The sequence below is a fragment of the Phocoena sinus genome, chromosome 7, assembly GCF_008692025.1.
Source record: "Phocoena sinus isolate mPhoSin1 chromosome 7, mPhoSin1.pri, whole genome shotgun sequence".
Lineage (NCBI taxonomy): Eukaryota > Metazoa > Chordata > Mammalia > Artiodactyla > Phocoenidae > Phocoena > Phocoena sinus.
Window position 1 is genome coordinate 97,760,661 of NC_045769.1, and position 24,784 is coordinate 97,785,444.

General features: G+C 41.6%; 1 protein-coding gene across 7 annotated transcripts in view; it reads left to right on the top strand.

Annotated features, from left to right (window-relative positions):
* Positions 1-24,784, top strand: part of NCKAP5 (NCK associated protein 5) — a 992,075-nt gene that overhangs the window by 287,199 nt on the left and 680,092 nt on the right. The window lies entirely within an intron of this gene.

The window sequence follows — 24,784 nt, forward strand, 5'->3', positions numbered from 1 at the left end:
TTCGTGTCCATCCTGCCAGTGACTATCAAGGGAAAATTCAGAGAACGAATGGCAGATTTTAGGTTCATAATGAATTCTACAGAGAGCTGGCAAGGAGTCCCACTGTTGGGTAATAGAAACTCCATTGTTTTGTTTTGTTTTAACTAGAATTTTCTCTCAAAGGAGAAACATTTAGAGAAGTGCTGTCAAGTGGTCCACCTCCGTAATGATGGATTCCCTCACGAGACGCTTAGCCCACAGCCCACGCGTCTAACGCTGTGCTGGGTATTGACATCCTGTCTGACTTTGAGCAGGTCATGGAACCTCCCACCTTGGGGCCCCCAGGTGAAGTGAGGGAAAGGTTACAGCCTTCCCGCAGAAGTAAATCAAGTAACAGAGTGAAGGAAACACCTATAATTTTGACCCTGGAATTCGAGAGGCCAAGTTTATATGCATGAATATAAATTTCTGTTTAATTTTTCATTAACCCCATAATCCTTAAAACTTTTTAAAATTATGTACAGTGGGAAAATTTTCTAAAATGTTCAATTCGTAAACATAAACACGCCAGTCATTATGTCTTTATATGATGACTGTGTGATCATTGCCTGAGGGTCAGTAGTCAAAAAACCCATTCTTTATGTAAGAAGCTGGACTTGGAGATTGGACCACTGAGATGACTCACTTCAGGAAAAGCAGTGAAATGTTGTTTCTTTGGCTGAAATGAGAATATCCTCTTGAGCATTGATTCTTTCTTCTAAGAATGGAGTATTAAAACTGATTCTGGTTAGTTCGGTACATCAGTCCTTTGGATTCTGGTTAACAGAGGCTTGGCATATTTATTTAGTTTGGAATGTTTCATTTGGTGCTTGGTAGTATTTACAAGGCAATTTGTCTAGCACAGAGAGGCAAAGGTGCATTAAAAAATAACTCGAGCAGAAATGTTATATTGAGCATGTTTTGTCGGGGCACTTGACTCTCGAGCTTAGAAACTGTTCAGGTGCCCCCATTAGGTGCACAGCTCCAAGGTGACACTCTGAAGTTTCCCCGAGGCCATGTGTTTTCTTATCACCCAGAGTCTACTTTCTGGACTGTTCAGAGACAGCAGAGTTAGACAGGGGTCCATACATGTGACACACACGTGAGCTAACACAGCTGTCTGCAAAAGGAAGAGATGTAATTCCTGACAGCCGTAAATAGCATCCACTCCCACTGGCTGGAAACCCATCTGAGAAACAGTCCAACCTCCACTCCAGGACTGCTGTCCTCAAACCAAGTGAGCAGGAAAGGAAAGTCAATCTGCCGTCTTCCCAGTCATTGTGCGTCGCTTTGTGCGTGGGAATGTGGCGTGTTCCCCCGAGGGGGGATCATAGTTACTGGAAGGGCGTTCTCTGCTGGCAGCTTTCCACGTCCTTAATGGGTACCACGGGTGACATCAACCTGCAGCCCAGCTGCCGTCGTGAGGGTTCAGCCACTTAAAACCCGGGTTGGCTGTTTATGCACTTCAGTGGGAAAACAGTGCCCAAGCTGTCCCCAAGATTTAGTGAGGACACAATAATTGCTTTCCTTTCAACGGCCGGCCATGCATCTGCCACCATGGAGTATAGCACATGGCTGCTCTCGTAACAGCAGCGGCAGGAGACAAACGCAGGAGGAAACAGAAAATGTCAAAGAGCTCAGGGCTGGAAATCGCGTTTTACAGATGCCATTAAGCACTGCCAGGAGAGAAGATGATGAAAAAGCTGACTGACAGCTTTAGTTATGTTTTGTCGTCTTTGAGTTGCTGAGTAAGTCATCAGGTGATGCTGTTTAATCACTAATGTAAAACTCTCGAGAAATCCATCAATTGATTGCAATTCATTGTTTACCCTCTCCGCAAAGGTGTCTTAATGACTATACCCTGCCAGCAAGAAAAGGAGGAAGAGGATAAATATTTCTATTCAGCCCAAGAACTGATAAAAGCTAATCTGGACAACACAAGAATATTAATTATAGTATAAAAATTTGGGTATCTGTCAAGGACAATTAGGATATCTTTTATATTTTACCTAAAACTATACACACATAAACATACGTACACACACACTTACGCAAACGTATTCACCCGGGGTTTCTTCATCTGCAAAATAAATATAACAATAGTACATGCCCCATGGGTATGTGTGTATGCATGGCTTAAATAAATTAATATCTGTGTATGGCATAGAATATATATGCTCAATAATTTTTAGCTTCCACTAATACAGAGAGTAATACATCAAAATGAAGTTATAATTAAGAGACTTGCAAACTATTTTTTCTTTTTGTTCATAGATGTGTTATGCCACAAACATGTACTTTTAAAAGGCAGCAAAAGAAACATCCTTTTTTAAAAAATTATGGATTGATGTGTTTAGTAAGGAGAAAAAAACCCTTGTTTTTTTGCCCACATTCCCTTCCAAATTTGGAAAATAATGCCCAGTATTCTGCTCTGTACTTTTCATGGCATCTTAGCCACTGCCCTCTCAGGTCAGAGGTTAAGTGCTCAGGGGTAACTGAAGAACCTTTAAACAATATAGGCTCCTCAGACTTGTTCCCAGTCCACACATCAGAAGACCCGAATCCATATTTTAAGAGTCCACAGGTGATTCACGAAGCTGGACAGAGCAGTGGCCTCGGGTGACCACTCCTTTCCTGCACATTTAGAATACAGTGTGTGGGAAACAGTGTTAGTCCAGGGCTACCATTACAAAGTACCAAGTACCACAGACTGGGTGGCTTCAACAACAGAAATTTATTTTCTCACAGTTCTGGAGGCTAGAAGTCCAAGGTCAAGGTGTGGGCAGTGTAGGTTTCATTCTGAGGCCTCTCTCCTTGGCTTGTAGACAGTGGGCTTTCCCCAAAGTCTCCTATGTGGTCTTCCCTCTGTGTGTGTGTTTCCTAATCTCCTCTTCTTATAAGGACGCCAGTCACATTGGATTAGAGCCCACCTTAATGACCTTATTTGACATTAATCACCCATTTAAAGGCCCTATATTCAAACACAGTCATATTCTGAGGTACTGGGGGTTAGGACATTTGTCTTCTTTAGTGTTTCCAAAATCCTGGAGCATTCAAGGGTTGCAAAATGCACACAGTCTATTCCAGCATTAGCTCTGATGAATAAATTAATAGCGTAATCACTTACCGTGCCACGGTGCATACATTCTCCCTAATATCTGACCCGAATTTTGACAATTCGGGTGAGTCCATGTTATGCCCATTGTTCAACTCATCCTCCCTTCCCACTTCTCTCCAAATGCCTTGCCCATCACCCACTTCCGTCTTTTGTCAGATTTCTTCTTTTTCTCTTCTTTAAGGCTTGACTCTTCCTTCTTAAAGGTGATGGTGTCTTTGGTAGGTAAATTCTGCCTCAAGCTCCTCTGCTTGCATCTCTAGTATTTTTCCCTTTTGCTATAGGTCAACTGGAAAACTGTGAAGTGTCTGAAGCATATCCGGTACTCCCTCTTCTTTTTATGTGTTGTCCCCAGCCTCCCCTCCCTTGCCCACTGGCCACTTGGCTACCCCTGCTTCCTCCTCTTCCCTCCACGGGTCTGTGGGCTGCAAAGTGGGAGTAGCTAATCTAATTCCTTTTTATTGTCTTACTTTTCTTTCCAATACAAGGTTCATAGTCGCTACAGGGCATTTCCACATAAAGGGTGTGTTTAATCATTTGTCCTGTGATTACGAACACCCGAAGGGAATAAAATTCTAACATTTTGATTGCTGTAAATTTTTATTTCCAGGAAAGTTCCCGGCATTTAGTGATATTTCAGTATTGCTCATCTGAGTCAAGAAATGTAAGGTCATTTTAAATTAAACATGAGGCATGCATCTAGTCTATTCTTCAAATAAAACTTATATATATTTTTCCATTTGTAGATGGATCTGTGGATCTCACCGGCTGAGCTGGTTGCTTTCACTTCTTATTACCAACACATCATAACTCAGTTCACAGCATCTGACTTTTTCCCCGTGTTTCTATTATGTGTTCATTATTTAATGCTCTTAAATATTTAAAACTTTGGCTGTCAAAATACGTCAAGTTCTGTCCAGGCCATGGAGACTCCAGGAGCTGTACGTGGTGGCGAGAGAAGTCAGAAAGTATTAATCACTTTCAACTTACCTGTGGTTCTGTCTCTGTCATTGAGTCTCAATTTTTTTTCTCTTTAAATAAAGTTTTAAATATCTTGATTCACGTAAGAGCTCAGCTGCTCTGTTTAAAACAAGATAGAGGAAAAATCTCCATCTATGCCCAGCTTCTGTGTATCGTTGTTAGCTCCATTCTCCCAAGACGCCTTTCTCTATCTTCTGCCTGAAACTGATATAATGAGAGAGGATGTTCAGTGAATTTGAAGCTCAGTCCAGAATTTGCAATTTTCAGGACCTCCTGTAAATCAACGCGGAAAGATTAAGGTAGTCTGCCCAGCAGGGGGAGGCAGCATGCCGGAATGGGAAGAATACAGCTTTAGAGGTAGAAAGACATTAGTTCAAATCTTGGTTCTACCGAGTAGGTACCCTTGGACCAAATGGGGGCAGGTGGAGAGCAAGTTGATGATCGTTGATGGAGCTCTGAGGATGCGGACAGTATCTGGTTCAGGTCTACATCAGAGTTTTTCAGCCTTGACACTTGACACTTTGAGTTGGAAGCTCAGGATCTATCTCACACAGTGAGGGTGATTTAGTGCCACTTCCAGAAAAATCTCTGGGAATTTCTTTGGGCATCATTTCAAGTTGCTGATGGCAGGCCCGGATAGGAGCAACAGTTGTCACAGTGAGAAGCTGAGATTGACTGAAGGTTTCAGTCTTGTAGGAAAGCATTAGGAATGTGTGTTGTTGTTATTGTTTTTATTTATTTATTTTTCTCTAAACATCCTACAATGCACAGGACAGACCAGAACCAATGATCTGACCCAGAATATCAATCGTGCCAATACTGGAGAACGCTGAGTTAAAGAATATCTATATTTTGAATATTTAGAGCTGTGTTCAGATTCTTCCCTAAAATGTTGTGACACTTCTCATCTGCCAAAAACTTCAGAGAGTACTCCTTTGCAACTAGTTTGAAATTCTCACCCCAAAATGTGACAGACCTTTTTTTTTTTCCTTTTCTTTTCTTTTTCTTTTTTTAAAATTTTTATTTTAGGGGCTTCCCTGGTGGCGCAGTGGTTGAGAGTCCGCCTGCCGATGCAGGGGACGCGGGTCCGTGCCCCGGTCCGGGAAGATCCCACATGCCGAGGAGCGGCTGGGCCCGTGAGCCATGGCCGCTGAGCCTGCGCGTCCAGAGCCTGTGCTCCTCAATGGGAGAGGCCACAGTAGTGAGAGGCCCGCGTACCACAAAAAAAAAAAATCTATTTTATATTGGAGAACAGTTGATCAAAAATATTGTGTAGTTTCAGGTATACAGCAAAGTGATTCAGCTATACATATACAAATATCGATTCTTTTTCAAATTCTTTTCCCACTTAGGTTATTACAGAATATTGAGCAGAGTTCCTTGTGCTATACTGTAGGTCCTTGTTGGTTATCTATTTTATTCAATAAATATAGCAGTGTGTACATGTCAATCCCAAACTCCCAGTCTATCCCTCCCCCTCCCACCCTTCCCCTCTGGTAACCGTAAGTTCGTTCTCTAAGTGTGTGAGTCTGTTTCTGTTTTGTAAATAAGTTCATTTGCATTATATTTTAGATTCCACATATAAGTAAGTGATACCATATGGTATTTGTCTTCCTCTGTCTGACTTACTTCACTTAGTATGATCATCTCCAAGTCCTTCCATGTTGCTGCAAATGGCATTATTTCATTCTTTTTAATGGCTGGGTAATATTCCATTGTATATATGTTCCTCATCTTCTCATTATTATTTTTAAGCGTGTGTCTATGGAGCCTCAGTCCCCTAAAAATGGGACTCAGGCTGGGACAGTGATTACAGTGGATTTGCCTCTCTGTCAGATTCCCCAGACAACTGTGCTGATGCTGCCCATTTATTTTGCTGCCAACCCTGCAAACCACGCCCCCCATGTGCCATGAAGTGAGGTGGCACTCGGAAATGTGTGCCTCATTAGGGGCACAGGTGGCACTAGTGAAAGCTCGTACACACTGTGCAGGGCAGGGATTTTGGTTTTGATCAGGTCACTAGCTGTGTTAGGAGTCAGCTATACACTTTGTATGTAACCATCCTCCCCTTCTCTTTAACCCAAACTCTCCCTTCCTCAGCCTGGTCTCGATCTGACCTGATCTTTGCTTACTTAAGCTTCTCCGGCAAAGGACAGGGAGGAAAACTACAAAATGCTGAAATAGGAGAGAGATGCTTGCAGCTGTAACAAAATTGTGAGAAAAGGAAGTGAGATACGATACATGGATTGTCTGTGTTTCAATGATCTGTGCAGCTGATGCTTGCTGAGTCCTTCCTTTGGGCCAGATATTAGTTTAGTAATGTTTATGTGCTTTTTCTGATTTATTTTTCCTCGTTTCACATGATCACCAAAATGGAGTTAAAGAGAATTTTCAAGTAGCCATGAATTATGTAATTTATTTTTTTTTTACTAAATCATTTCCCCTACTTTTACCCAAACTGGGGAATATTTGAAAACATACTGGTAATAAATATTCAACAAATGTTTATGAGTGAGTGGATGGATGATGGTGGATAAATGAAGGCTTATTTGCAGCTGGTCTAGATGTAGGAACATCACTTAAATCTTTCTTTCCATACTCAGAATTGTAAAGGTCTTGGAGCCTGAACCTAAGATCTAGTCCAGTGGTTCTCAATGTGCAATCCCAGCCCAGCAGCATCAGCGTCACCTGGGAACTTGTTAGAGATGCACATGCTCAGGGCTCTTGTCCCAGGTCTGCTGAATCAGGAACTCTGAGGTGGGACCCAGCCATCTGTGTTTTAACAAGCTCTTTCTGATGCCTACTGAAGTCTGCTAACCACTTATCTGCCCCACCTCCTTATAACTAGGGATGCAGAGATGCAGAGGAATCAAGGTCTACATAGCTGATAAATATCCCGGCCTCTGATCCCAGGGCAGATTCTGACATGCAGTTTTTTTTTTTTTTTTTGCGGTACGCGGGCCTCTCACTGTTGTGGCCTCTCCCGTTGCGGAGCACAGGCTCCGGACGCGCAGGCTCAGCGGCCATGGCTCACGGGCCTAGCCGCTCCGCGGCATGTGGGATCTTCACGGATCGGGGCACGAACCCGTGTCCCCTGCATCGGCAGGCGGACTCTCAACCACTGCGCCACCAGGGAAGCCCTGACATGCAGTTTTAAGAAGAATATTTTGAATGGGCAGTGAAAACTTCTGGACAGAAAAGTAATTTTTCCCCTTTCATTTTGGTGATTTAATCTAACATTTTCGAATACCCACTCAAATATAGTTACTTGAGCTGTATGAGTTTCTCATCAGTAAAATGGAGATAGAAGTACTTATTTTATTGATATGTTGTAAACAACGATTAAACTTTATGACATTTTTTGAAAATAAAGCATTATATAAAATGTGATTTTTATAAATTATTATCCCAAAAGCTCAATCTTTTTTTCTTTACATCTTTATTGGAGTATAATTGCCTTACAATGTTGTGTTAGTTTCTGCTGTGTAACGAAGTGAATCAGCTATATGTATACATATATCCCCATACCCCCTCCCTCTTGCATCTCCCTCCCACCCTCCCTATCCCACCCCTCTAGGTGGTCACAAAGCAGCAAGCTGATCTCCCTGTGCTCAGTCTTAAATAAGCCTTGATCTTACATGCCGCTGGATCTCAATCACAAAGTGAAACGCTTTTGTTGTAAAATATGTCTATATAATTAATTGTATGTAATGTTCCTACATCTATGCTGTGTCCCATTCTCAGAGGCTAATGGTCACGTCTGTAGCAGAACAGCGTTTGTATAGTGACTACTAAAATATTTGCTGATGTAACTACTGGTGTTTTTATAGATTAGAAGGACTCTTCCTGTTTAATCAAGCCTATTGACTTTCTGCTAAACAAGTCTAGTATATGTAAAATAGACTTTACAAACATGATGAATTGAGAGATGATATTCACTTTACAAAATGATTCTATTCAATGTATAAACATTAGATACACATGCAGTTTTTTTTTTGGTGTTGTTTGTTTGTTTGTTTTTTGCGGTACGCGGGCCTCTCACTGCTGTGGCCTCTCCCGTCGCAGAGCACAGGCTCCGGACGCGCAGGCCCAGCGGCCATGGCTCACGGGCCCAGCCGCTCCGCGGCGCGCGGGACCCTCCCGGACCACGGAACGAACCCGCGTCCCCTGCACCGGCAGGCGGACTCCCAACTACTGCGCCACCAGGGAAGCCCACACATGCAGTTTTTATGGAAACATACTTTTTGTGTAAAGTAGATGCACAGCCACAATTTAAGATTTAGCTAATTAAGTTTAATATTGAGCTAAGACAAGACATAGTTAACAGTTGAGAAGGTAGCGCTGTTAAATCGGAGTGAATTAAATAACTCGGGCTTTGGAATTGGACTTGATCTGGTTATTGTCCTGGTTTTGTTTTGTTTTTCTAGGTGAAGTGGGATAGAGGGTAAAAGGGTCAAACACATTGTATGTAGCTAGGGAATATTTCATTGTCAATCTTGGGGTGTAGCAAGGATGTATCAGTAGACATTGAGCTCTTGAAACCAGAGAAGTCAGGTGCTTTTAACAGCCAGCCTCAACAGGAAGCTAGATGTCTCCATGTATCAGCGGCCAGACAGGGCCCTTTTATCATTCACTTCCCCCTTTTGTTTTTACAGAATATCTCTACCATGTCTATCTGTTTATCAAGATGGTTGTAGCTTTCAAATTCTGGAGTTTCCTCCAAGCTTTGGCTTCTACTTTTAGCCAAAAATATGCTGCTAAAATCTGTTTCTGTCATTATACAAGCAGACCTTGGAGATCTTGTGGCTTCGGTTCCAGACGACCGCAATAAAGCGAATATTGCCGTAAAGCGAGTCACGATAATTTTTTGGTTTCCATGCGCATATAAAAGTTATGTCTACACTATAGTCTATTTTGTGTACAATAACATTATGTTTTAAAAAAGCAGTATGCATCCTTTAATTAAAAAACACTTCAGGGCTTCCCTGGTAGCGCAGTGGTTGAGAGTCCGCCTGTCGATGCAGGGGACATGGGTTCGTGCCCCAGTCCGGGGAGATCCCACATGCCGCGGAGCGGCTGGGCCCTTGAGCCATGGCCACTGAGCCTGCGCGTCTGGAGCCTGTGCTCCGCAACGGGAGAGGCCACAGCAGTGAGAGGCCCGCGTACCGCAAAAACAAAAACAACAAACAAACAAACTTCATTGTTGAAAAATGCTAACTGATGATCTGAGTGTTCAGCGAATCTTGATGTTAACATGAAAGATTATGATCGCAGATCACCGTAAGAAATATAATAATAATGAAATAGTGCAGGAATCACCGAAGTGTGACACAGAGACATGAAGTGAGCAAATGCCGTTGGAAAAATGGCGCCAATAGCCTTGCTTGAGGCAGGGTTGCCACAAACCTTCAATTTGTAAAAAAGTCTCTGCAAAGCGCTATAAAGTGCGAGTATACCCAATACTGATGGTATAGTCAAGCACTATATTGAAAAGAGAAACAGTATTATGCCCAGTGCTTTGTGATCCTTTGAGAAAAGACAACGTGAATGTTCAAAGAGTACAGCATTCTCTTCTGATAGGAGACAGCAAAGTATATTTTAAGTAGTAAAACTGGGATATCAATAATAATCCAGCGTGGACTAAGTAGAAACCAGGAACATATCTGAGTCCAGCCTGCTTGAAGGGCTGGCCCCACTGAAGGGTCCGGAGCAGTAATTGACCTCACAGCACAGTATCCAGGGTGGAGGCATGGCTTTGATTGATGCAAACTGATCTGTCTTTGGGGCTCTGACCTGGGGGTGGTATTGAGGGCAGGAGCCCTCTGAGAGTGAGCCCCCAGGAAGGGAGCGAGCCTTTGATTCCAGAGCAGTCCACGTGGGATAATGCAAGACCTGGGGCAGTGGGTGGAATCTCTGTAAGAAGCATCCGTCTCTTTAGTAGATGATGGGTGAGCAAAAGGTTCCCCTGGAGTTAGGTCGGGTGAGGAGCACTAAAGTTTAGGAATGAGCCCATTCCCAGAGAGGAATTTGGAGCATTTTTTAGAAAAACTGAAGCCCAGTGTTGAGAGATTGTTACCAAACCAAACTTGGGTTCATTTGCCCGCCCACGGTAAAGCCAGTCTACTGACGCCAGGTTGCAGTGAAGGAAAGTGCAGTGTCTATTGCAGGGCACCCAGCAAAGAATCCAGGCAGCTAAAGCTCAAAAGGCCCGAATTCCCCAACGGCTTTTAGGGAAAGGCTTTTAAAGACAAGGTGAGAGAAAGGGTTGCAGGGCATGTGATCAGCTCGTGGGCATTCTTCTGATTGGTTGGTGGTGGGGTAATTGGGAGTCAACGTCATCAACCTTCTGGTTCCAACCCAGCTGGGGATCTGTGTGCTTGTGGGCCGCATACAGTTAACTTCTTCCACCTGCTGGGGGTTTCAGTATCTGCAAAACAGCTCAAAGGACATGACTCAGAATATCATCTATAGCCCTTGAGGAGGAACTAAAGGTCCTTGGCTTTGTTTGATGGCTAAACTATTATTATTTTGTCTTGCTTAACTGTTTTCCTTTGTTTCTTCATTTTCTCACTTCTCTGATTAAATTTACTCTTTGGGACTCGCAGAAGGCCTAGGAGGCTAAAGTTTTGCTACAAATAAGAGACAGGTGGAGGACCTGGAAGGGGGTCTGTCCTGGGAAGGCCCCATAGGGCCCTTCTCGGTTACAGAATGGGAAAAACAAGCTGGGAGTAAGAGAGGAAGTTGTGATCATGGTAGAGTGACCACCTTGCCCCAGTTTGCCCAAGACTTCCCTGATGTTAGCACTGCAAGTCTCATACCCTGAGAAGCCTCAGTCCAGGGCAAACAGGGATGGGCTGCAGCTCAAGTGGCCAAGAAGCACGTAGAGCCTAATTCCCAGATTTCCCAGCAAGGACAGCAGACACAGAACTTTGTCAGCAAGAGGAGGTCCAGAGCCCACCTACCAGTGGGAGTATTTACGGAGTGAGGCAGGGAGAGCCAATATACTAGAAGGCTAAATTCCCTCCAGCCTGGGGCAGGAAGGAATGGAGCAGTAATTAGATTTTAGGGAGATTCCAAAATAGAAGTTTGGCTTTGTTTTTCTGGTAAATGTTAAATGATAGCGCTGAGTCCTTCTAAAATAATTAGAAGCTTAAAGACACTCTATCTGGTTGCTAGGCTGAGATGGCCAAGTCTAAAAGCAGAGGCCCCATTGCTTCTACTGCTTGTGATTTTTGCATCTAGACAAGCACTGCCACAGAGTGAATAACAATACTGGAGGCTAGAATGAGATTCACCTGCAGTTTACCCTCAATCTGCAGCCTTTCAGTCGTAAAAATGAGGGTCTGTTTCATGTTAACTAGCCTTATTCTTGACTGTGATTTGTTATTATAGAAAATTTAATTTTTCATGAAAAGCAGGATAACTAATTACATGGCATTTGCATACTCAGAACAAATTCCCAAAAATATATGCATAAATTTCCTGATGTTTTTTTTGACCCGTTAACAACCTCATCATAGTAAATTACCTTTCTAAATTGACTTAACACATTTGCCTTGTCTAAGTGTGGCTCATTTTAATCAAAAATAAGGATTAGGATAGTTAAATTACTATCCACTGGTAAGTGACCTGTCTGTGTCAGGACCCCAAATACGTGTTTGTTTTAATGGAGTTCGCATCTTGGGTGATTGTCCTAGTACAAAGCGCTCATGACTCTTCAGATCTCAAACGTTGCCCAGTCCATTCATCGAATGGTCTTAGCCACTTAAGGCTTTTAGAGGAAATACTTTAAAAAAAAATTAAAAAGTAACGGCACAGGGTATCTGCTACCCTTCTATTTATCACGGGTACTGATCCCATGCTGATTTTTTTAAATGGCACCTACATCATTAGTACAAAAGTTGACTTCACAGAAGCACAGCTGTTGCTGGTTTTGTGTTATTTTAATTAAGCTTGGCTATTTCACCACATGCAATGAAGCAAGTCATTTAATGATTCTCTAGTCCCCTATGCTAGAAAATGAGTTATTTTAAAAAGAAACCTGGAATGGTTACTCAATGCTGAGGGCAACTCAAGAAACTAATTATGGGCTTAAGAGATGCTGTGTTCCAACCTTGCTTCTCTTCCAGGGATGAACGGATGCAGAGAAGTGGTGACCCTGGGTACAACGTGTCTCTTTAAATTAAAAGTTGCCGTGTGTTACAATATTTCTCTCTAGATTTTCCAACGAAAGCATTCAAGACTCCTGTAACCACGTTCTAACACCTACTTAATTTGCCTTGCCCTTCAAGAGAGAAACTTCTTTTCTCCTGAATCAGAGACAGTTTCCACTGTCAGTGCAAAATGATTTTCTAATCACCTTTCCAACAAGAGACAGTGCTGTTTCCTGGAGGCTGTATCAACCTTCTAGGTTAACACTAGTAAGAGTACTTTTTAATCAGAGGAGTGGTAATCACTTTATACTACAAGATGTTTGGGGCACTTTGGAGAATAAACTCAAATTTCTTCACATATAATATGCTACAGCGTGTTGAGAGTGGAAGGTTCCAGGAAACAATGGTATTTAATCGAGTCTCTGAGAAAAATGGAAAAGTTTGCTACTGAATTTTTATTGGGCTATCTTCTAATTCGTAAGTCCTTTCTCTCCATCTTCCGAAACTATACTAAAATCTTCCTAGTGTGATTGGCAGCTGATGCCATAGGCATGATTCTCCTGTAAGCTGTTTGTCCTGATATTAGAGAACCCTCTAGGGCATAGGCTCAGGGTCTCTGGAGGCAACATTGAAGGAGAAAATTGTCCTGTCGTCTCAGAGGAGGGCACGTGCCCTTTCTTTACTTTCTGTCTTGGCAGAGCTAAGACTGCAAACTAGAAAGAGGGGCTGCCCCGTGAAAAGAGTAGACAGCCCCCAGATACAGTCTCTTTATCTCCAGAAGGCGGGGGTCCATTGCCAGCAGGGAGTCCTCACTCTCATCTTGCTACCTCTTAGCTCCCACTTGGCATTTTCCTGGTCATATTTAAAGATCTGAAAATGAAGAGTGGCGGCCAGATAGGTCCTGCTTTGCCCCCGTGCCCATTATACCAGTAATGGTCTTGGCATAGGGAACCATATTGAAATACCAATGAACTGGCCTTCAAGGAGCTAAGTTTCTTTCTGTAGAGCTGGCCTCTTCCTGGAGGATGTTGGGCAAGTTCAAGGCTCTTCAGCAGTAGATGGCCACAGTTTAAAAAGTGACATAGGGCTCTCCATGATGCATTAGAGGTCCTCTAAGGTGACAGCCCCTGACTGGCAGGGTTCTACTGAATAGGCGACAGTATCTCCTGCAGAGGCACCAGTGGACACCAGCTCTGCTTTCTTTCTTTCTTAGGCCCCCAAACCCACACAGAACCCAATCTCCAAGTCCCACCCCAGCCTCCTGGCCCTGTCTGCCCAAGGATGAAATTCATCCTCAGTAGAGGCCAGTTCTTTTTTCCTTGTTTTTTTTTTTTTTTTTTTTTTTTTATTATAGCTCATCTACAATGTTGTGTTAATTTCTGCTGTACAGCAAAGTGACTCAGTTATACATACACATATGTTCTTTTTCATATTCTTTTCCACTATGGTTTATCCCAGGATATTGAATATAGTTCCCTGTGCAGTAGGACTGTATTGTTTATCCATTCTATATATACCAGTTTGCATCTGCTCATCCCAACTTCCCAGTCCATCCCTCCCCCACCCCTCCTCCCCCTTGGCAACCGCCAGTCTGTTCTCTACGAGGACAGTTCTTTTTCATCCTGAGTTCAAGCTTCCTTGTTACTTTGCCTTTTGGTGTGTGCAGGAAGGGAGATGGCCACAGAACAGTACATTTGAACTGAACACGCAGACTGTTGCCCAAGACACCCCTCCTACTCTTTCGCTGTTCCATCCGAGCTTGGAGTTTTCCTGGTTCAGCCCTTATCTTCATGATAGTTTTTTCTTGTTCTGGATTGTGGCTTTATAGCTTTTGTCAATCACATGAAAATCTTTGACTTCCAGAATTCTTCATAACTTTTTAGCCTTCCTTCATATTTTGCTCTGATAATACACATTTACTCTACATGTGCGCACACACGCACGTATACCCTGCAGAATATTACATCAGAGAAGGTCGCTGAGAGATGGTGTATCTCTTCAGGGCCACCATCCTTGGACTCCTAAGGTGTGTGTCAGGGGACACCTGAGGTCTCCCATAATACATCATTTGATGTCAATATGAAGACTAGATTTAGGGGTAAGAGGAAGACGAGGTGGTCAGTGGTGGCCATTCAGATGTCCTGCCTTTTTTCTTTTTTTCTTTTTAACATCTTTATTGGAGTATAATTGCTTTACAGTGGTGTGTGAGTTTCTGCTGTATAACAAACGGAATCAGCTGTACATAAACATATATCCCCATATCTCCTCCCTCTTGCGTCTCCCTCCCTCCCACGCTCCCTATATACACTGCCTTTTCTTGTCTTAGGAAATACGGCAGGACAGAGCTAGTGTTTCTCTTCGGCCAAACAAGTCTGAACATTTAAATACTTTCAACAATAACCTCCAGCCGCAGGATAGTGAGGAAAACTGCAGATCGGGTCCACTGCCTTCATTTTCTTATTTTTATGATGAAAATATAGACATCGGTGAGATCTGACTCTGCGCACCACCCATCCCAACCCAGAGGTCGTGAGAGGAAGTCTCTGAAACACCTGTCTCCGGGAGGAATGTTTTCCTCCAGCGTGATTAATGTATAGTGCCCGCAAGTGAGAAATGCATTCTAAGAGGCAATGTACTCAAATCCTTGAAGCTACAAATGCTTTCAGGCTCAGAAAATAAAACCCACACAAGGTTTCGGTGTTAATGCATGAATGCGTCATCTTCTCACCCAGTAGGAGATAGCCCGTTTCTTGGGGGAAGTCTCTTACCAAGGATGAATATGAAAACAAAAAATATTTTAAAATATGTTTACAGCCCTCTTGTGTGGCAAAGGGTACCTTCCTAGGATAGGCAGCTCAAGTTTTCCTAGAAGAGTTCCTGGCTTCAACATGGATATAGAATCATGTACTATTTTTCTAAAACGTCTTTATGTTTCCAGTCTGGTCCCTTAATAATATGGGAACGTCAACAGACTCCAAGGCCCTGACTCATGAGGGCAGAACAAGTGTTGTGAGGTCAGGGAAAGGTTAGGTTAGTTGATTAGTTGTTGGTGATTGGCTGTTTTTTTGTTGTTGCGTTAGGCCCTCAGAAATGACTGAAACTTCCACGTGGCAGACCATTCTCCAAAGTTGCCCTCAGAAAACGGACAATATCTTGCTCTCTATTCTTGTTAAAATTCGATCTCTGGGGCTCCCGTGACTCCCAGATTTACAGAACCAGAATCTCTGAGCTGGGACCTGGAATCTGCCATTTTTCCTCTCAAGAGCACTGACCTTTAAGAACCGCATGACATTTTCTAGAAAGCTTTGTTCATACTTCCTCTACAACCTAGCATCAAACTTTCCTTGAGTCTCCCCAAAGAGGACTCTGGAGAGCCCAGTCCATGAAAACTGTTTCTGTCAGGCCGCTGAGGGCTCCATATTGGCAAGTGCCCAGGCTAACTTTGGGGCCTGTCTTACTTGATCCTTGATTGTATTTGACACTCTCTTCTTCTTGAAACACTATATTTTGAAAAATTCATCTCTCCTCCTCTCTCGCTGGCTTCTCCTCACTTATTGGCTAATTCTTCTCCTCCCAACCTTTAATTACTGGATCTTTTTGTCTTCAGTGTTGTTCCTTCCTCAAGTGATCTCACTTCTGTCTTGTGGCTCCAGATGCTATCCGTACACCGTCTTGAATCCCAAATTCCAGTCTCCCATACCTCTCTCCTGAAGACGACTGTCCTTGTCAACCTCTCCTCTCCCATATGCAATAGGCATCTTACACTTGACTGCCCAGAGGAGGACAGTTCAGTCACGGCCCTTGCACAAATGTGCTCCCTCCAGATCTCCCCTCTGTCAGTGTCACACCCTCCGACTTCTTAAGCCATAGCCCAGATACTGTCTTTGATTCTTTTCTGTTTCCTCATTCTTACATTCAGTCCGTCAGTTGTCTGCCACCTCAATCTTCAAAACACATCTTGAATGCAACAACTTCTGCTTCTCCCTGGGACATCTCTAGTCCAAGTGACTGTCATTTTTCCAAGAGCCTCCAGCTGGACCCCCTGCTTCTGCTCCTGTCCCCACTCCTGCCATTAAGAGCAGCCTGAGGGATCACTTTCAAACTTAAGTCAGATTGTTTCACTCCTCAAAGCAAATGCCACTGAGATTGCTTCTATTTCACTGAGAGCAAAAGACAGAATCCTTACAAGGACTGTGAGTCCCTCATGGTCTGTCTCTTCCCCACACCCTGTGTCTGTGCAGGGGGCCACCCTGCCCTCAGTACTGTTACTGGAACTTCCCTGCTCACTCCTGCCTCAAAGCCTTTGTGTTTGTTCTTCTCTCTGCCTGGGATGAGCCTCCAGGATGGTCACCTGGATTAGTTCCCTCATTTCCTTAAGGTCTTCACTGAAATGCCTCTTCCTGTCCCAGTCTATATTAACCCACCCCTCTACGGCACCTCCTCCTTCCCCTATTCTCTCTTTAACTTTTCCACATAACACTTACTTTCACTCACTCACTTTGTTTGCCTCCTCCACAAAAATGTAACTTTCATGGAGGCAGAGACTTTTGTCCAAATCGTTCATGGCTGGGTTCCCCAACCTAGAAGAGTGCCTGATCACGATTGATACTCAAAAGTTTTTGCTGAATAATTGAATGTGGTGTTCTTTACACTTGTCTTGCTGATTTCTTTATGGGGACAGTGAATGATCATAGGGCTAAGTAATAAATTAATCCCTGTTACCATAAGCCAGTGATTCTCAAGGAGTGGGCTCCAGACTAGCAGCCTCAGAATCACCTGGGAGCTTGCGAGAGATGCAAGTACTCGGGTTCCATCTCACATCCACTGAATCAGAAGTTTGCGGAGTGGGGCCCAGCAGTCCGGTTTAACCAGCCCTCCAGGTGATACAGATGAACAAATGAGAACCATCACTACGAGTAAACAAATGTGTTCTTCTCCCCTGGTGATGCTTCAGCCCTGTTCAGGTTGACTAGTCTCTTGAAGAGCCTAACAGTGTCAACATAGTTTTGGAAGTCCTAGCCACAGCAATCAGGGAAGAAAAAGAAATAAAAGGAATACAAATTGGAGAAGAAGTAAAACTGTCACTATTTGCAGATGACAAGATACTATACATAGAAAATCCTAAAGATGCCACCAGAAAACTACTAGAACTAATCAATGAATTTGGTAAGGTTGCAGGATACAAAATTAATGGACAGAAATCTCTGGTATTCCTATACACCAACAATGAAAACTCAGAAAGAGAAATTAAGGAAACACTCCTATTTACCATTGCAACAAAAAGAATTAAATACCTAGGAATAAATCTGGCTAAGAAGCCTAAAAACTATAAAACACTGATGAAAGAAATCAAAGATGACATAAACAGATAGAGAAATATACCATGTTCTTGGATTGGAAGAATCAATATTGTGAAAATGACTATACTACCCAAAGCAATCTACAGATTCAGTGCAAACCCTATCGAACTACCAATGGCATTCTTCACAGAATGGGAACAAAAAAATCTTACAATTCGTATGGAAACACAAAAGACCCCAAATAGCAAAAGCAATCTTGAGAAAAAAAAACGGAACTGGAGGAATCAGGCTCCCTGACTTCAGACTATACTACAAAGCTACAGTAAGCAAGACAGTATGGTACTGGCACAAAAACAGAAATATAGATCAATGGTACAGGATAGAATGCCCAGAGATAAACCCACGCACATATGGGCACCTAATTTATGAAAAAAGAGGCAAGAACATACAATGGAGAAAAGACAGCCTCTTCAATAAGTGGTGCTGGGAAAACTGGACAGCTACATATAAAAGAATGAAGTTAGAACACTCCTTAACACCATAATAAACACCATAATAACACGAAAATAAACTCCAAATGGATTAAAGAGTTAAATGTAAGACCAGACACTATAAAACTTTTAGAGGAAAACATAGGAAGAACACTCTTTGACCTAAACCACAGCGAGATCTTTTCTGACCTACCTCCTAGAGTAACAGAAATAAAAATAAACAAATGGGACTTAATTAAACTTAAAAGCTTTTGCACAGCAAAGGAAACCATAAACAAGACAAAAAGACAACCCTCAGAATGGGAGAAAATATTTGAAAATGAAACAACAGACAAAGGATTAATCTCCAAAATATACAAATAGCTCATGGAGCTCAATATCAAAAAACAAACAATCCAGTTAAAAAATGGGCGGAAGACCTAAATAGACATTTCACCAAGGAAGACATACAGATGGCCAAGAGACACGTGAAAAGATGCTCAATATCACTAATTATTAGAGAAATGCAAATCAAAACTACAATGAGGTATCACCTCACGCTGGTCAGAACGGCCACACGGGGAGGGGGAAGGGTAAGCTGGGATGAAGTGAGAGAGTGGCATGGACATATATACACTACCAAATGTAAAATAGATAGCTAGTGGGAAGCAGCCGCATAGCTTTGTGTCCACCTGGAGGAGTGGGATACGGAGGGTGGGAGGGAGACGCAAGAGGGAGGAGATATAAGGATATATGTATATGTATAGCTGATTCACTTTGTTATAAAGCAGAAACTGACACACCATTGTAAAGCAATTATACTCCAATAAAGATGTTTAAAAAAAAAAAAGCCTAACAGTGGGTGACATCGGTGCCACTTATCTCTCGGCACCTACCTATCTGCAGTCCTGTGCTAGGTGCTGAGATTGCACAGAGTTTATATCTTGGCTTTTTCAGGAAAAGCAAGGAGTCTGCCTTCACCAGAGTCCCAGGACAGCTTTGGGGAATAACAGGAGATAAAATTAGAACATAACTAGCCAGATTTTGAAGGGCGTTGATAGTAGTAGGCTCAGGGGAGCATGATACACTGTAGTGAGTGAAATGGCATTCTGTGATCTGATGTTTGAGTGGAAAGAAATGTGAATAGTCCAGTGTATTAATGCAATGGATCCATCAGTCAATTCCTGCTGTGTTTTGATGTGACGCTGGGATTTAGAATAGTCCTTGAACTTTCTGTGGCCAAACTCTTCTACTTACAGTAGCTGGTAACCTAATTGAGGCTTTCCACTTATGTAAGGCTCTATCAGTGTCTCTCTGATCATCTAGCTAATTGACTAATTTACTCATTCATTTATTTAACACAAGTTTGCAATGTTCCAAGTGCTCTGCTAAGTATTCTAATACTTAGCATTAGCATTCTAATATCCTAGCATTATCCTCTAGGATACAAAGATGAAGGAAGACATACTTTGAAGAGCTGTGGCACATTCAGAGGGATCTGTTTGGTGAATAGCCAGCTACACAGGATTGGACCTCAGAAGGGTGAGCTAGCATGCAGGTAAATAATTGAGAGTCTCTGGATTTGGGGCAAGTGTTGAAGCCCTAGTAGTCTACTAGATTTTCCAGTAGAAAGAGGGCCTGTGATGGAACCTTACTCTTGGTACATTAGGGGATGGAAGAAGAAGAAGGAAGGAAAAAGACGATCTCAGAGTGATAGAAGGAGACAGGAAACACTTTCACAGAAAACCAGGGAGGGAGAAAATATGATTTCAAATGTCTTGCTCCAGGAACTGTTGATATAATAAGGATCAAGCAATATCCCGTGTTTCCACCTTGCAGAGGCCATCGGTGGCTCTAATGGAACAGTTCCATGGAAGAATTTGTAGTAGAAGCAAGGTTTGAAGAATGAACGGGAAAGAGGAAGTAGAGATGGCTAGTGGGGAGATAATTGCAGTGAGATTAATCTGTTAGAGTTGGTATGCCTGAATTGATTTGTTTGTGGTGTTTAACATTTAAAAATATTTTATTGGAAGAATTTATGTTGGCACAGATGCCAGTCAAGTATGAGGCACATTTCCATCTATTACCTTGTGTGTAATTCCCAAAGTGGGTATGTTTTAGTTTTTTACATTTACCGTGTAGGTGTACCTCTTTCTTTTCTTTTCTTTTCTTTTTTTTTTTTACATCTTTATTGGCATATAATCGCTTTACAGTGGTGTGTTAGTTTCTGCTTTATAACAAAGTGAATCAGTTATACATATACATATGTTCTCATATCTCTTCCCTCTCGCATCCCCCTCCCTCCCAGCCTCCATATCCCACCCCTCCATGCGGTCACAAAGCACCGAGCTGATCTCCCTGTGCTACGTGGCTGTTTCCCACTAGCTAACTACCTTACGTTTGGTAGTGTATATATGTCCATGCCCCTCTCTCGCTTTGTCACAGTTACCCTTACCCCTCCCCATATCCTCAAGTCCATTCTCTAGTAGGTCTATGTCTTTATTCCTGTCTTAACCCTAGGTTCTTCACGACATTTTTTCCTTAAATTCCATATATATGTGTTAGAATACGGTATTTGTCTTTCTCTTTCTGACTTACTACACTCTGTATGACAGACTCTAGGCCTACCCACCTCATTACAAATAGCTCAATTTCGTTTCTTTTTACGGCTGAGTAATATTCCATTATATATATGTGCCACATCTTCTTTATCCATTCATCCGATGATGGACACTTAGGTTGTTTCCATCTCCGGGCTATTGTAAACAGAGCTGCAATGAACATTTTGGTACATGACTCTTTTTGAATTATGGTTTTCTCAGGGTATATGCCCAATAGTGGGATTGCTGGGTCATGTGGTAGTTCTATTTGTAGTTTTTTAAGGAACCTCCATACTGTTCTCCATAGTGGCTGTACCAATTCACATTCCCACCAGCAGTGCAAGAGTGTTCCCTTTTCTCCACACCGTCTCCAGGACTTATTGTTTATAGATTTTTTTGATGATGCCCATTCTAACTGGTGTGAGATGATATCTCATTGTAGTTTTGATTTGCATTTCTCTAATGATTGATGATGTTTAGCATTGTTTCATGTGTTTGTTGGCAGTCTGTATATCTTCTTTGGAGAAATGTCTATTTAGGTCTTCTGCCCATTTTTGGATCGGGTTGTTTGTTTTTTTGTTATTGAGCTGCATGAGCTGCCTATAAATTTTGGAGATTAATCCTTTGTCAGTTGCTTCATTCGCAAATATTTTCTCCCATTCTGAGGGTTATCTCTTGGTCTTGTTTATGGTTTCCTTTGCTGTGCAAAAGCTTTGAAGTTTCATTAGGTCCCATTTGTTTATTTTTGTTTTTATTTGCATTTCTCTAGGAGGTGGGTCAAAAAGTATCTTGCTGTGATCTATGTCATAGAGTGTTCTGCCTATGTTTTCCTCCAAGAGTTTGATAGTTTCTGGCCTTATATTTAGGTCTTTAATCCATTTTGAGCTTATTTTTGTGTATGGTGTTAGGGAGTGGTCTAATGTCATACTTTTACATGTACCTGTCCAGTTTTCCCAGCACCACTTATTGAAGAGGCTGTCCTTTCTCCACTGTACATTCCCGCCTCCTTTATCAAAGATAAGGTGACCATATGTGCGTGGGTTTATCTCTGGGTTTTCTATCCTGTTCCATTGATCTATCTTTCTGTTTTAGTGACAGTGCCATACTGTCTTGATTACTGTAGCTTTGTAGTATAGTCCGAAGTCAGGGAGGCTGATTCCTCCAGCTCCATTTTTCGTTCTCAAGATTGCTTTGGCTATTCGGGGTATTTTGTGTTTCCATACAAATTGTGAAATTTTTTGTTCTAGTTCTGTGAATAATGCCAGTGGTAGTTTGATAGGGATTGCATTGAATCTGTAGATTGCTTTGGGTAGTAGAGTCATTTTCACAATGTTGATTCTTCCCATCCAAGAACATGGTATATCTCTCCATCTATTTGTATCATCTTTAATTTCTTGCATCAGTGTCTTATAATTTTCTGCATACAGGTCTTTTGTCTCCTTAGTTAGTTTATTCCTAGATATTTTATGCTTTTTGTTGCAGTGGTAAATATGAGTGTTTTCTTGATTTCAATTTCGGATTTTTCATCATTAGTGTATAGGAATGCAAGAGATTTCTGTGCATTAATTTTGTATCCTGCTACTTTACCAAATTCATTGATTAGCTCTAGTAGTTTTCTGGTAGCATGTTTAGGATTCTCTATGTAGAGTATCATGTCATCTGCAAACAATGACAGCTTTACTTCTTCTTTTCCAATTTGGATTCCTTGTATTTCCTTTTCTTCTCTGATTGCTGTGGCGAAAACTTACAAAACTATGTTGAATAAGAGTGGTGAGAGTGGGCAACCTTGTCTTGTTCCTGATCTTAGTGGAAATGCTTTCAGTTTTTCACCATTGAGCACGATGTTGGCTGTGGGTTTGTCATATATGGCCTTTATTATGTTGAGGAAAGTTCCCTCTATGCCTGCTTTCTGCAGGGTTTTTATCATGAATGGGTGTTGAATTTTGTTGAAAGCTTTCTCTGCATCTATTGAGGTGATCATATGGGTTTTCTCCTTCAGTTTGTTAATATGGTGTATCACGTTGATTGATTTGCATATATTGAAGAATCCTTGCATTCCTGGAATAAACCCCACTTGATCATGGTGTATGATCCTTTTAATGTGCTGTTGGATTCTGTTTGCTAGTGTTTTGCTGAGGATTTTTGCATCTATATTCATCAGTGATATTGGCCTGTAGTTTTCTTTCTTTGTGACATCCTTGTCTGGTTTTGGTATCAAGGTGATGGTGGCCTTGTAGAATGAGTTTGGGAGTGTTCCTCTGTCTGCTATATTTTGGAAGAGTTTGAGAAGGATAGGTGTTAGCTTTTCTCTAAATATTTGATAGAATTCGCCTGTGAAGCTATCTGGTCCTGGTCTTTTGTTTGTTGGAAGATTTTTAATCACAGTTTCAATTTCAGTGCCTGTCATTGGTCTGTTCATATTTTCTGTTTCTTCCTGATTCAGTCTTGACACGTTGTGCATTTCTAAGAATGTGTCCATTTCTTCCAGGTTGTCCATTTTATTGGCATAGAGTTGCTTGTAGTAATCTCTCATGATCTTTTTTATTTCTGCAGTGTCAGTTGTTACTTCTCCTTTTTCATTTCTAATTCTATTGATTTGAGTCTTCTCCCTTTTTTTCTTGATGAGTCTGGCTAATGGTTTATCAATTTCGTTTATCTTCTCAAAGAACCAGCTTTTAGTTTTTATTAATCTTTGCTATCGTTTCCTTCATTTCTTTTTCATTTATTTCTGATCTGATTTTTATGATTTCTTTCCTTCTGCTAACTTTGGGTTTTTTTCTGTTCTTCTTTCTCTAATTGCTTTAGGTGCAAGGTTAGGTTCTTTATTCGAGATGTTTCCTGTTTCTTAAGGTAGGATTGTATTGCTATAAACTTCCCTCTTAGAACTGATTTTGCCACATCCCATAGGTTTTGGGTCGTCGTGTCTCCATTGTCATTTGTTTCTAGGTATTTTTAAATTTCCTCTTTGATTTCTTCAATGATCACTTCGTTATTAAGTAGTGTATTGTTTAGCCTCCATGTGTTTGTGTTTTTTACAGATCGTTTCCTGTAATTGGTATCTAGTCTCATGGCATTGTGGTCGGAAAAGATACTTGATACAGTTTCAATTTTCTTAAATTTACCAAGGCTTGATTTGTGACCCAAGATGTGATCTATCCTGGAGAATGTTCCATGAATACTTGAGAGAAATGTGTATTCTGTTTTTCTTGGATGGAATGTCCTATAAATATCAATTAAGTCCATCTTGTTTAATGTATCATTTAAAGCTTGTGTTTCCTTATTTATTTTCACTTTGGATGATCTGTCCATTGGTGAAAGTGGGGTGTTAAAGTCCCCTCCTATGAATGTGTTACTGTCAATTTCCCCTTTTATGGCTGTTAGTATTTGCCTTATGTATTGAGGTGCTCCTATGTTGGGTGCATAAATATTTACAATTGTTATATCTTCTTCTTGGATAGATCCCTTGATCATTATGTAGTGTCCTTCTTTTTCTCTTCTAATAGTCTTTACTTTAAAGTCTATTTTGTCTGATATGAGAATTGGTACTCCAGCTTTCTTTTGGTTTCCATTTGCATGGAATATCTTTTTCCATCCCCTCACTTTCAGTCTGTATGTGTCTCTAGGTCTGAAGTTGGTCTCTTGTAGACAGCATATATATGGGTCTTGTTTTTGTATCCATTCAGTCAGTCTGTGTCTTTTGGTGGGAGCATTTAATCCATTTGCATTTAAGGTAATTATCGGTATGTATGTTCCTATTACCATTTTCTTATTTGTTTTGGGTTTGTTATTATAGGTCTTTTCCTTCTCTCGTCTAGAGAAGTTCCTTTAGCATTTGTTGTAAAGCTGGTTTGGTGGTGCTGAACTCTCTCAGCTTTTGCTTGCCTGTAAAGGTTTTAATTTCTCCATGAAATCTGAATGAGATCCTTGCTGGGTAGAGTAATCTTGGTTGCAGGTTTTTCTCCTTCATCACTTTAAATATTTCCTGCCATTCCCTTCTGGCTTGCAGAGTTTCTGCTGAAAGATCAGTTGTGAACCTTATGGGGATTCCCTTGTGTGTCACTTGTTGTTTTTCCCTTGCTGCTTTTAATATGTTTTCTTTCTATTGAATTTTTGACAGTTTGATTAATATGTGTCTTGGCGTATTTCT